Here is a 13,336-nt window from a genome sequence, read left to right as displayed (position 1 = left end):
CACAAAAATGTCTTACAGATGACTCCGACTCCAGGAGCATGTCATCACAGCCTACCAGCTCAAGAAATGTATCTGTCAAAACGCTCTCAAAGAAACGTTCTCAGAGGAAATCAGCAAAAGGCTCCTCCAATTCAGAAAACATGTCTGTACGGTCATTCTGGTCAACCGAGTCAAGGTCCTTACAATGCTCATGGCACCAATCACCAAACTGCACAATAGAATCAGAGAACATTTTCCCCGTCCAGAGCAGCATATCTCACGTCAATGACTCAAAATATTTGATCACCCCACAATACAACACGTCATGTCAGTCACGGTTATCTCTAGACATAAAGAATATACCGGCACCCCTGAAGGGATCCGCGAGGCTGACTCAACGCGCTTGCAGAAGGAAACCAGATATACGGGACAGCACCCACCGGGTGAGAAAGGACTACCCTGCCACTCAGCAAGGAAGGTAAAATGGGTGGATAAGGAAGAAACATACACATGCCCGGATGATCAAAGAGTCCACCAGTTCCAAATGCGAGTGGGAGTGGGTGAGACAAACAGGGTCAACAAATGAGACCAAATCGAGCCACCCATGTCAGATAGTGCCTTACTGACTGGTATGCATGACTCGGAACAAGAGGACATTGCTGCCCCCGACCGGAAGAGACAAAAGGAAGTAAAATCTCATGCAGATGTTCGGAAGAGAACCAGAACACCGTCCACTCTTGAAGGAGATCGAGCGTCAGTCGAACGAAAGCTACCAAGAAAGACAGATTGCCGCTATCGAGCTGAGCCATCACCTGTCACTTCCCAAAAGGCAACCACGATCGCGTGAGAATCTGGAAATGAGTGGATAACTCGGAAGGTTATTGGAAATCGCAACGAATATGAGAACCAGAGGATCACACACAATGTCTCGCACTTTCAAAGGCGCACTCCCGCAGTCAAGGATACTCTTGTCAAGGCAGCCGACAGCTCGAACAATGCAGTGTCTTCAACAGACTATACCTTGCCAACGCCTGAGGAGCTGACTGAGCCTAAGCCTGGAACGGCAACGTGTCTATGACCCATATGGACAATCTGCAGACCTGTGCGGCCAGTCAAGAAACCATAAACATGTTTGAAGTTAACTCTATTTTGTTAAGAAAGGGGGAGCTGTAGTATCATGTGCAGCAGTCTAGTGTTTAGGATAGACTCGTGGGAGGAGCAGGAAAGGGAGGAGTAGGAAACGGGGAATGGGAAGTTAGTTACGGGTAGGCACGTAAGAATAAAGACGTGTTAAACCCTACTCCGGGCTCCTGTGGTAATTAAGGGGAAGGCGTGACATTGTGCTTTAAAACTCTAGTTGCTGACCCCTTCCTTCCATTCAAAGGCCGAGAAGTATTAAAGTATTAAAGTATTTTATTGTGATGATTATTTAAAATCTTACAACATAGCGCATATAAAAGAGACTTTTAAAATATATGTTACAGCATAAAATCGCATAAAATTATCATTGCAGGACCTTTACAGACAATTAAGTTTTTACAGTAGTAACGTCTTCTAGTTTCCTTTTAACCACATCGATGCTATGCATTTTCCCGCTGTGTGCTGGAAACAACAAAAACACATGTTACATGACGAGCTGGGCTCGTCATCAGCGTAGCAGGAGGCTACCTCATGACGAGCCCAGCTCGTCATGAGTGTGGAAGGGGTTAACCAGCAGCAGAAACTTTACGAAGAATGCGTTAAGAGCAATATCGTTTGGGTCCATACACTTAATCACTGCCTGCCTGCATGTCCGTATGCCTCGTGATTTTAAAGGAAACTTGAGCATTGATTTTCTCTCTTGCAGGAGTGCAGGGCAGATACACAAAAGATGTTGAATGTCTTCTTCGCCCATGTTACATAATCTACATTTCGTTTGAGTTTCTTGAAATTCCCATGGCGGAAGATGGCATCGGCCTGGCAGGGATCCATATCTTGCTTTAATGAGCACCTGCTTATTTTTTTCCGTCCACGGGGTTTTCAGATATTGTTGTATCTCCTTCTTTTTATAGCCATTTAGCACCGTCCAGGCATGTTTTCTGTTGGTGAGGGTAGCCTTGTCCTTTAAAATGGATAGGTGGTCTACAGCTTTATTAATGATTTTCTTAAATGAAGACTTGGTTATGTTCATTTCCCATATCGGCATAACCCCAAATTCATTAATCGCATCTCTAAGGTAGAGAGCTGCACTAGAGTTAGTGTCCTTCTTAATTTCTCTCCATAGGAGCAAAGATATCTCATTTTGATGGTCACTTTTTATTTGGTTCCAAACTTTAATAAAGTGGCCTTGCCTTGTACCGTGTTGATTTGTTAGGCCGAACTCCATCCTTACTTGTGCTGGGGAAGCGTTCACTGGGAGATGGAAAAGCGCTCGGTATACTCTGGTCATAATTTTATTCAAAGTATCACTATCTTTACCCATAAGTGCTTCACTCCCATATGTAATAGTGGGTAGGAGTTTTGCACCAACAATGCTCAGAAGAGGACCATAGGTCAGGCTAGGGGGAGACTTTTGCACAGTTCTAAATGCAGCAATTAATGTGTTTGCTTTCCAATTAGCATCAGCTTTTTGAAGATGGTAATTGCCCTTTGCATCGAATAGTACCCCCAGGTATTTGTAAACCTCAACTTGTTCAAGCTCGATTTTATCCATGCACCATTTACTTTTTTGTTTTGTCTTTGCGTTTTTAGCAACTACCATAATCTTAGTTTTGTTCTCGTTTATAACCATTCCATTCTCTTTTGAGTAGGTATAGGTCCTTTTCATTAATCGCTGAAGGCCCACTTTTGTGTGACTCATAAGTATGACATCGTCGGCATACATCAAACTTGTGAGCCATCTATCAGCTAATTTCGGCGGATGGGCATTTTCATTGTCCAATAACCCTGGTAGGTCAGCAAGAAACAAATTAAAAAGAAGGGGGGCTAAAACACAACCCTGCTTCAATCCTTCATTTGCTGGGATCTCAGTAGATAGTGTGTGCCCGTCACCCATCCTCACCCTCACCCATGTCTCTGAGTATAGAAGGCGAACTAGCTTGAGCAATGGAGCTGGAATTTTCATTTTTTCTAGTTTGTCCCAGAGTAATTTTCAATTTACGCAGTCAAATGCCGATTTGAAATCTATAAAGCAAAGATATAAAGGTCGATTTAATCTAAGCGATTTGTTCATAAGTAAGGCGAGAATCATTATGTTAGTAGTCGTTCCTAGTCCTTGAATAAAGCCTGTTTGATTTAAAGGCATTCTTTTTTCTTCCGTCACCCAGTCAGTTAGTTTAGTTAGTATTAATCTGGCAAATAGCTTGGCATCCGAGTATTGCAATGTTATCAACCTGTAATTTTCCGGCAGTGCCCAATTTCCTTTTTTAAATATTGGAGTTATTAGGGATCCACTCCATGACTTAGGTACCCTACCAGTCATCACAACTTCTAAGTACAACTTCTGTAGGATTGTTGCCCATAGATCCGGATTTTCTTTCAAAAGTGCAAATGGAATTCCATTTGGTCCTGGGGCGCCATTCTTCTGTCGTTTTATAAGTTTAATTAGCTCTTCTTTTTCTATGGGAAATTGCATATCCGTATCACTATCTTGGTAGATAAAGTCATTCACATTGTCAGTTTTACGCCCCTGTTGCATTTCCATTGAGGAAGTGTGTATAAGTTCTTGATTCAGATGTCTCCTTAGGAACTTGACCCATTCCTGCTCAGTTAAGGGAGATGAGACTACTTGCTTGTTGGGTCTAGCAAGGCCATTAATAATGTACCAAAAGTCTCTTGAGTTCTTCAGTTTACTGGCGTGGAATATTTTTGCCCAAATAGCTTGTTTCGCTTTGTTTTTCTCGCTCCATATTAGTTTCTTCAAGTTCTGGTTTAGTAACTTTAGATTTCCAAGATTTTCCGTTTTTAGATACGGTTTTTTGCTTAGTCTGATAATCCTATTTCGTTCTTTCTTCAGTGATCTTATTGTATGTGGGAGGTTTAAATAAGCTTTGTTTTCCTTCTTCTGGACATTCCCATATTTAGACCTTTTTTTCCTGTTTGCCCTTGTGATGTAGTCAACATCCCAGTCAGGTTTTTCCATTGTTCAAATGCTGTTTTTGTTGCAGTATCTTTCATGCATTTTTCCACGAACTTTTCCACTTGCTCATTAATTTCATCTTTATTACCTAAATTCCAAATCAATTTTTTATAGTTAGTAGTACCGCAATGCCCTTGGACCATCTGATAGGTCTTTTTCATAGTTATTCCAATATCCATTAGTATTGTCTGCTGGGCACGATCACTCACGTTTACTTTCGTTAGTTGGTATGAGGTGATGCTTTGGAACATATATAGGGTTGTCATGGTGTAATCAATCCTGGATTTTGTCTTGTGCCCAAAATAACTGTATCTTGGTGGAACATCCGTTTTTAGTCTGCCGTTAAGTATTCGAAGACCCATAGCTTCCATATCCTTTACAAATTTCTGACCCATTTTGTTTTTATTGGAGTTATTATTAGTCCCTAGATCCTGCTCAGGTATTAACCATTGATGGTTTTGCAGTTCCGTGGCTTCATCTCTTAAGTGTTGAGACATTAAATTGAGGTTAAAGTCCCCGGTAATCAAAAAATCTGCTATTGGGTCCTCGAGCATTCTATTAATTAGTACATTGTTCAGCGTTCCACATGTTTTCTCCCTACTCTTATTAGTGGGCAATATATAAACAGTAATCAAATATATTGTTCTAGGTTTTTGATTATTTATTTTATAGGTAAGTTTGACCATCAGAATGTTCGACTCATCTATTTCCACTAGCTCATGGTCAGTGTGCAACGCATTAGAAATGAATATAGCCTGCCCCCCACTGGCTCGCCCAAACTTTTGGTCTTTTTTTGCGTTTTCATAGTAACCTGCATAACCATGTAGCATAAATGGGTTAGATTCCCATGTTTCCTGCAGCACTACGATATCAGGGTTTCCCACTATCGAGTCTATATATGCGTTGTTAATTTTCCCCCTCAAACCGTTAATGTTCCAGGAACATAGACTTATTATTTCTTTGTTTATGCTGTTAGCTCCTATTTGTAGTTGACTACTGTATCATTGTGTCTGGTTACTATGGAGTGCCAAGTTAATCCATTTTTCATTTATTTCTGTGTTTCTTTCTACCTCTTTTTGCAAGGTGTGACATTCATTTTTTTCTGGTGATCTGCCAAGTGCATTTTTAAGGACTGATACAGTCTTTGTCCCTAGCTTTTTTTGTTCCAGTTGAGTATCAGCTTCTATAAAAGGGGTAGGGTAAACCTCTGGGATTTGTTTGGTGAGTATTATGCCCCAGGATTTAAATATCTTATGCTCCTTCATTATCTGGTCAGCTATGAATGTTGATGATAGTGAGATTAAGGTTGGGGTCTGGCTACTCTGGTCATCCTCCATAAATTGTACAGATATAATGTCTTTAGTTGCAATGTTATTGAGTGAAGGTATGCATTTAAAAAGTCGCAGTAAATTCCCTCGATTAAGAATGTCGTGTCTACCTCTAGAGCGGAATTCTGGTGTAAATTTAAGTTTCTCACTAATTTCAGTAGTGTGTTGATTTGCAGCCTCCTTTATCTTAGTTTGTTTCGTTGTATAGCTTACTGTTTTATTCCCATCCATGCTTTTAATCTGCAAATAATCACGTTCGGATGTTATATCAAGGCTATTTACTGCCCTTCTCTCTAACAGGACGATGTCTTTTTTTGTATCTTCCTTCATACCTGCCTTAAGATGAGGAATCATTGTTTCCGTCTCGTTAATAGATATGACTCCATTCGTTGTATCAGGGTTATAAGTAATTTGATCTCTTTCTTTTTAATTTTGGTTTTCATCCTGGTTAGGTTCCTTTTGCAGACTCTCTGGCATATTGTTTTTTACTCGTACTTCCACTATTCTATTTTCTTCCCATACCGGAATTTGTGATTCGTTTATTTTGTCAGATTTTATTGAACCACGGTCGTTTAGTGGTTTTTTTCCGAAGATAGGGAAGAAGTTGTTAGATCCGGAGCTAGGTAATTTGAGTTCCTCAGATGGTTTACTTGTGATAATCAGCTTCGGTTTATCATTTTTTCTTGCTTAGCGCAGCTTTTTCTTTTGGCGTTTTGTCATCGTAGAGAAGCCATCTGACTCAGTGTCATTCAGATTTTGGTCGTTTTTGGAGACTGTACACGTAGCTTCACATAGGATTTCATTTTCCAGTTGATCCTTTGCCTGTGAGATATGTAAGTTAACTGTATCGTCAGATTGTCTTATTAGATGTTGTGATTCTGTGGGATTAGAGTTGTCCGTGCCAACCCCAGGTGTAATTTTTTCCATTCCCATCCTACTGGCGATGTTCGTTTTAGAGTTATCCTTACTATGATGGATGGTTCTTTTAGCGTCATCTAATATGCTTGTTAGTACTGCAGGTAGGGCTGATAGCTTATCCATGATAGGCACATAAATGCAGTCAGAAGATGTTTTTTCATTATCTCTTTGTGCTCTGATTATCAGATCATTTAATTGGGCCACTTTGTTGTCAATCCACGCCACGTTGTTTGCCATCATTTTTAGAAGGTCAATTTGTATATCCATTTTATTTGATTGGTAGTGAAGGGCTTCTAGCGTAAGGGTTGATGTTTGGTAGAATATATCCCATGGTTTGACTCCACCCTGATGTTTAGCTCCTATTTCTAGTGTTTCATACTTGGATTGCTCAGCTTCCACGGAGTCTATAGTTTGCTCCCTAGTTTCAACCATTTTACCACCGTTGTCAGCCTGTTCCTTGGGTATGTTATTAGTCTGAGTGCTCCTTTGGGGTTCCTGATGATGATCTGTGTGTATTTCAGTTTCCTCAGGGCTTGTGCCCGACATTTTAATTATCTCAACATTGACTTCAAAAGGGATCCTTTGTGTTGTTTGCCCTACTTGCTCAGTCCTTTCTTGGCAGTCTTGTTGGTTGGATTCCATTGATTGCAACAGCAATTTGTTTGCGGTGATGGCATCCAGGTTAGACGTTACAGACATATTAGTTTCTTTCGTCGTTGCTATATAGCAATTTCTCATATCTTTTGCAGGTTCTTCCTGAGTTTTCCACGGCTGTTGGGCTCCAGTTTGTGTTTCTAGGACCATAGATTCATTTTCATTCCAGATATATTCTATTTGGTCCAGCTCTTTAATTTCTTTGTTGTTTTGTGACTGATTTAAGGCCTCAGTGTTAGTATTAGTATTAGTTTTAATAGGTTTCATGGGTGTTTGTAATTTGTCCTTGTTCGTTTCCATTATCATTGACATCATACCACCGCTGGATCCTTCAAAAATTGGAATTTGTCTGGTAATTTACCAGATTTCTCGAACATCCGCGCAATCGGGGAAATAAGAGATTGGTTCTGATCTGTAGTGTTTATTTTTAGTTTTTTTGCTATATTTGATTGCTGCAGTTTTTTTTGTGCGTTTAGTTGCTGTTCCCACAGTCCTTACCTTTCCTGATCTCATGTCTAGGACTGTGCCTTTGGTTTATATATTTGCTTTTGCTCCTTGTAGGTACGATTTTGGTACGTTATAGTACACTAGCACAGACTTTATACTCCCCTCTTATAGAGACACGAGTCTAGAACATAGGAATTCCAAACTTCTCTGTGCACTACCAAGCCTGTCTACTCCTTTTAGGGCTCTGGAACCCTACCGTTTGCTGATCAACATGACAGGTTAAACAGAGCCAGGAGCAGCTGCCGTCATGGGGCAGCACTGGAGTAAGGGCGGAGTAAGGGCGGGTTAGGGTTGGAGCGTATTCAAATCCACAAATCCACAGAGCCTGAGTGATGTGTTGTATATGATCCGGAACCCCAAAAGTTCCAGTCTAGTCACAATTTAATCGTGTCCTTTCCTGAGTTCTCCTGGGTAGAGGCTATGGATGTGAAATTTTTCACCTCGCCCCACCAACCGTTGACCTATTAACCCTATTAACACAATAACCCAGAGGTAGGAGATATATATGGAAGACGAAACCCCCTACCTCTTCAGATGTAGTTTTGGTCACGCAAATGCAGTCCGTAGTCCGTAATCCGTGGTCTGATCCTTGAGTAGGTCAAAGGCAAAAAAATGTTTAAAAAAACAAACAAACAGGTCCCCCCCCCCTGGTTGGCAGTGCTGTTTTCACAGGCAGTTTTCACCGGCAGCAGCAGTCTAACGGGACTCCAAACGATCCCCTTTTCAATTCTTGCAGAGTCCCAGGTTACAGGTTACAAAGAGCAGGCTCGCACCAGCACTGGCGCAGGCGGAGGCAGCACTAGCAGGCACAGGCGGAGGCAGAGGGGTGCTGTTATCTCAGCGCTCAGCCTCAAGACTCAGCCCAGCCCAGGCAGCGCTCACACCTGTGTAGAGAGCCACTCGGGCTCTCCAATACATTGTATCTTTTCCCCCACGCACGCATGCACACCCCGGGGCGGGCTCGCGCCGGGGATATAAATAAAGAAGCGGAAGACCGCTCGGGGTCTTTCCAGCTAACCCGTATCCAGTGCCCGTGTCATCTCTTGTGTGGTTACTCACCACGTGCTAGGCCTCCATTCCACAGTGCCACATTGGCGACGAGACCGGCTCTTAGCCACGCGTGCCCCACAGCAGACGGCGGTGCCGCGTCGCCTGCATCCAGCTGCGGTGCCCACCCGCGCTGCTGTGTCGTCCCGACTCCCGAGGCCCGCCCACGCGTCTCCCGTGAGGGAGCGCCTTCAGCTGGCGGGGCTCGCGGGGAGTCGGTGTGCAGGTTGCTGATCCCGGCGGGTGAGTGCCTTTCTCTGCCCCGCCTGCGTGATCCGTCACAGAGCCCCCCCTCCCGGCAGGAGCGGAAGCGGAGCAGGAGCTCCTTACGCGGCCGCACCACGTGGCCTGGCGAGGCTTCCTCGGCCCCAGCCTCCCCCAAGGTGAGCGCACGCTCGGCACGCCGACGGCGGCCCCCCTTGGCCTGATCATCGAGTGTCTGTAGAGGTGACGACGATTCCACCCACAAGACATATAGAAACAAACATTGGCTGCTGCAACTGGCCTCCCGGGTGCCCCACGTTCCTGGCCTCCAAGGGAAGCAGAATAAGGGAGAAATATTGGCGGACCTAAAAAGGGGGGTGGACCACACACATCCCACCCTACCCAGTTGCCTGTGCCGCCAATAAGCACGAGTAAAGACAAGGAACTCCTCGCTACACAAAGGTGTTTGGTAGCGCAGGCAAACTAATACCACCGATGTCGGTCATAGTGACGGGGGCGGCCCAGGATGGGGCAGGCCAGAACGCACCTCCAGTGGTCCAGCCACCGCCTGTCCAGCCACCGCCCGTCCAGCCACCACCAGTGATGCCTGTACCCCAGCAACAGGCCCAGGCTCAGGCAGGAGCACCCCAGCAGGCGGCACCCGCCCACCTTCACTCTGGCGCAGCGCCCATCCCCCACTTCAGCGAAACGGCGGACCCGGCTACGGCAGCGCAGAGATGGAAGGCGTGGGTCGGGAGGCTCAACCTCTATTTCAGAGGCACAAGAGAAACGGACGGAACTGTGAAAAGATCACTCCTCATACTGTACGGGGGGCCCGAGATTTACGAACTCTTTGAGTCACTCCCCAACACCGGCCTTGATCACGACTACGACGCTGCGGTCGCAGCCCTTAATGCGCACTTTGACCCCCAGATCAATAACGATTTCGAGAAGTTTAAATTCAAACGAGCCTGGCAGACCGACGCGGAGTCGGTTGACATGTACTATGCCCGTCTTCGCCGACTTGCGAGCACGTGCCCGTTCACCAACCCCCGGGATGAAATAAGAGACCAGATTATCGTGGGGTGCAGGTCAAAACTGCTCAGAAAGCTGATCCTCAGACAACCAGGCATATCGCTTGATGAGATACTAATCCTAGCCAGGTCGCACGAACTGTCGGATGCCAGGGCAGAGGAGATGGAGGCCGCGTTACGCACGCCAGTGATTGCCCCCCCTGCGGTGAAGATGACGCCGATAAAGGAAGAAAGGATTGATGCCATACAGGGAAGATTCCCGCCAACGAGACAACGGAATGTTCCACCAAGAGGAAGCCAGTGCGGGTATTGCGGAGCGGATCACTCAGCCACTGCCACCTGTAGCGCGAAAGGAAAGACGTGCCTCAAATGCGGGCGCATGAACCACTTTGCCGCTGTCTGTAGAGGAGGAAAATTCCGGTCAGCCGGACCGCGTGCCAAAGCAGTGACGCAGCATATCCGACGGCTGTCCCTCGACCAAGACCGCCCCCTCCAGATCACCAGGCCCAGGAAAGACGGCCGAGATATGAGGATGACGAGGATGACGAGGTGTATGTCATCTCTTACGTGAGCAGAGCGTCCACAAGAAGAAGGCCGCCGCCCATGTGTTCCGTTGCAGTCGATGGCACTGAAGTCAAAGCCCTGATCGACACGGGGGCATCCGTGAACGTCATGGATTCCGACCAATACGAGATGATGTCTCCGAAACCCATCCTGACGCCCTCAGCAGCAAGGATCTACACGTACGGGGGCACTGAGCCACTCCCGCTTAGAGGGATGATTCAAGCAACGGTAGTCAACGGCGAGTACTCCACTGAAACCAAGTTCCACATCACTGAAGGGAAGAAAGGTACGCTTCTGAGCTGTCACACAGCAGAGGACCTTGGCCTGGTGTTCTTCGCCAATCAAGTGCATCAGGCGCACGCAGACTTCATGCTAAAGGACTTCCCGGAGCTGTTCAAGGGCTTAGGGAAACTAAAAGGGCGAAAGTTTAAATTGCATATAGACACGTCAGTTAAACCCATGGCGCTCCGCCACCGGAGGGTGCCTTTCAACCTAAGGCCACAAGTCGAGGAGGAGCTCCGGAAGCTTGAAGACCTGGGAGTAATCGAGAAGGTGTCGGGCCCGACACCCTGGGTCTCTCCATTGGTAGTCGCACCAAAGCCGAAACAACCAGGGGCGATCCGACTGTGTGTGGACATGAGGCTACCCAACACCGCAGTCAAACGTGAACGGCACATCACCCCCACCATAGATGATATTGTCGCGGACCTCAATGGAGCGAAATGGTTTTCAAAATTGGACCTCAACTCGGGCTACCACCAGCTTGAATTGGAGCCAACCAGCAGGTACATCACCACGTTCTCGACCCACGTGGGGTTGAGACGCTACACCCGACTCAGCTTCGGCGTATCCTCAGCGGCTGAGGTCTTCCAAAATGCCATTCGTGAGGTATTATCAGGACTGAAGGGGGTGATTAACCTCAGCGATGATATCCTGGTGTACTCGGCGACTCTGGAGGAACATCACACCAACCTGAGGGCAACTCTCCAAAGACTCGCAGTCAGCGGGTTAACGCTACATCGGGCCAAGTGCTCCTTCTACCAGGAGTCCATTGACTTTTTTGGGTATGTTTTCACGCGGGAAGGTCTGAAGGTAGACCCCAAGAAAGCAGAGGCAATCAAGGCGGCCAGCACCCCAAGGAACCCCACAGAGGTGCGCAGTTTTCTGGACATGGCAACCTACTGTGGTCGGTTCATACCCAACTTGGCCGCGATCGCGGAGCCCCTCAGAGCCCTCACCAGAGCTGATCAGAAGTGGGACTGGACAGGATCAGCCAACAAGGCCTTCCAAGCAGTCAATGCCAGCCTTCTCGAGGACACCACCATGGCCTACTTCCAACCACGACGCAAGACTGAGCTAATTGTTGACGCCAGTCCCGTAGGACTTGGGGCGGTCTTCCTGCAAGAGTATGGACCGGAAGAGTGGAAACCAGTTGCATACGCTAGCAAAGCACTGTCAGACACCGAGACTAGGTATGCCCAAATTGAAAGAGAGGCCCTGGCCATCAAGTGGGCGTGTCAACCCTTCCACCTATACCTTTGCGGACAAGAGTTCACGGTGGTAACTGATCACAAGCCGCTGCTGCCCCTTTTTGCAGGATCTTCTCGGTTGGCGCCCCCGCGCATCGAACGCTGGGCGGTTCAACTACAAGGGTACCATTTCAAGATCGCATTCCGTCCAGGCGCCCACAACCCAGCTGACTATCTGTCCCGGCACCCGGATGTCGTCAACCAGTATCCTCCCAAAGACGAAGGTACAGAAGCTGAGGAGTTTGTCCACATGATCTCACAGGCGGCCTGTCCGGAGAACATGTCACTCAAAGAGATTGGCGAAGCTACCGCCACGGACGAAACACTGGTGAGAGTTCGCCAGGCTCTAGAAGGAAATAGGTGGGCCCATTTTCTTGATGGCGCCTCGAACCTCCGGCCGGAAGTGAGCCATGCCCGACAGCAACTGTGGCAAATACGCAACGAACTGAGCATGGGGGATGAAGGAATCATCCTAAGAGGACATCTCATCGTCGTACCGGAAAGTCTCCAACAAAGAGCTCTAAGTCTGGCGCATATAGGACACCAAGGCATGGCCAAGACGAAAGCACGTCTCCGGAGCAAAGTGTGGTTTCCGGCCATGGACAGCCAAGTAGATGCCATGATACGGGCCTGCCATGCCTGCACCATCACTGGCGGCGATCCGGCCCCAGCACCGGTGATCACAGAGGAGGCGCCCCAGACGCCCTGGACACATCTCAGCATAGACTTTGGCAGTTTTCCAGACGGGAGACATATGCTTGTCCTGGTCGACTCCTTTTCAAAGTTTCCAGTAGTTGAAGTCATATCATCCACTGCATTCCCACAAGTCAGAAAAGTATTGAGCCGCGTCTTCGCAACAATGGGGCTGCCGGAGGAAATCAAGTCGGATAACGGACCCCCTTTTCAAGGGAGGGAGTTTCAGCTATACCTGGAAAGCCTGCGAATCAAACACAGGAAAATCACCCCTTTGTGGCCGCAGGCCAATGGGGAAGTCGAAAGACTAATGCGAACATTGAACAGAGCGCTTAGAATTGCGTCGGACAACGGGGATGACCTGGAAATAGCCCTCGACCAATTCCTGGGAGCCTATAGACAAACGCCTCACTCCACGACAAAATGTGCTCCGGCCCATGTGCTTTTCAAGCGGGCACCCCGAGACAGCATCCCGACCGACAGCACGTGGGTGCCAGCAGAGAGAGATGCCGAAACCATTCAAGCGAGAAGGCAGAACACCAACGCAAAAGCAAGTGAGCATCGTCATGCCAAAGAACCTAGCCTGAGAGAAGGAGACCTGGTAGTTGTCAAAGACCGCCATCCGGGCAGGAAGTTCCGCACACCCTACGAGTCGGAAGTGTGGAGAGTGGACAAGGTACAGGGGACAATGGTAACAGCGGAACGAAATGGACACACGGTGACGAGAAATGTGTCCTGCTTCAAGAAAGTCACCGGAATGAC

Source organism: Lissotriton helveticus, chromosome 11 (genome assembly GCF_964261635.1).
Source record: "Lissotriton helveticus chromosome 11, aLisHel1.1, whole genome shotgun sequence".
Classification (NCBI taxonomy): Eukaryota; Metazoa; Chordata; class Amphibia; order Caudata; family Salamandridae; genus Lissotriton; species Lissotriton helveticus.
This window is presented reverse-complemented; position numbering follows the sequence as displayed.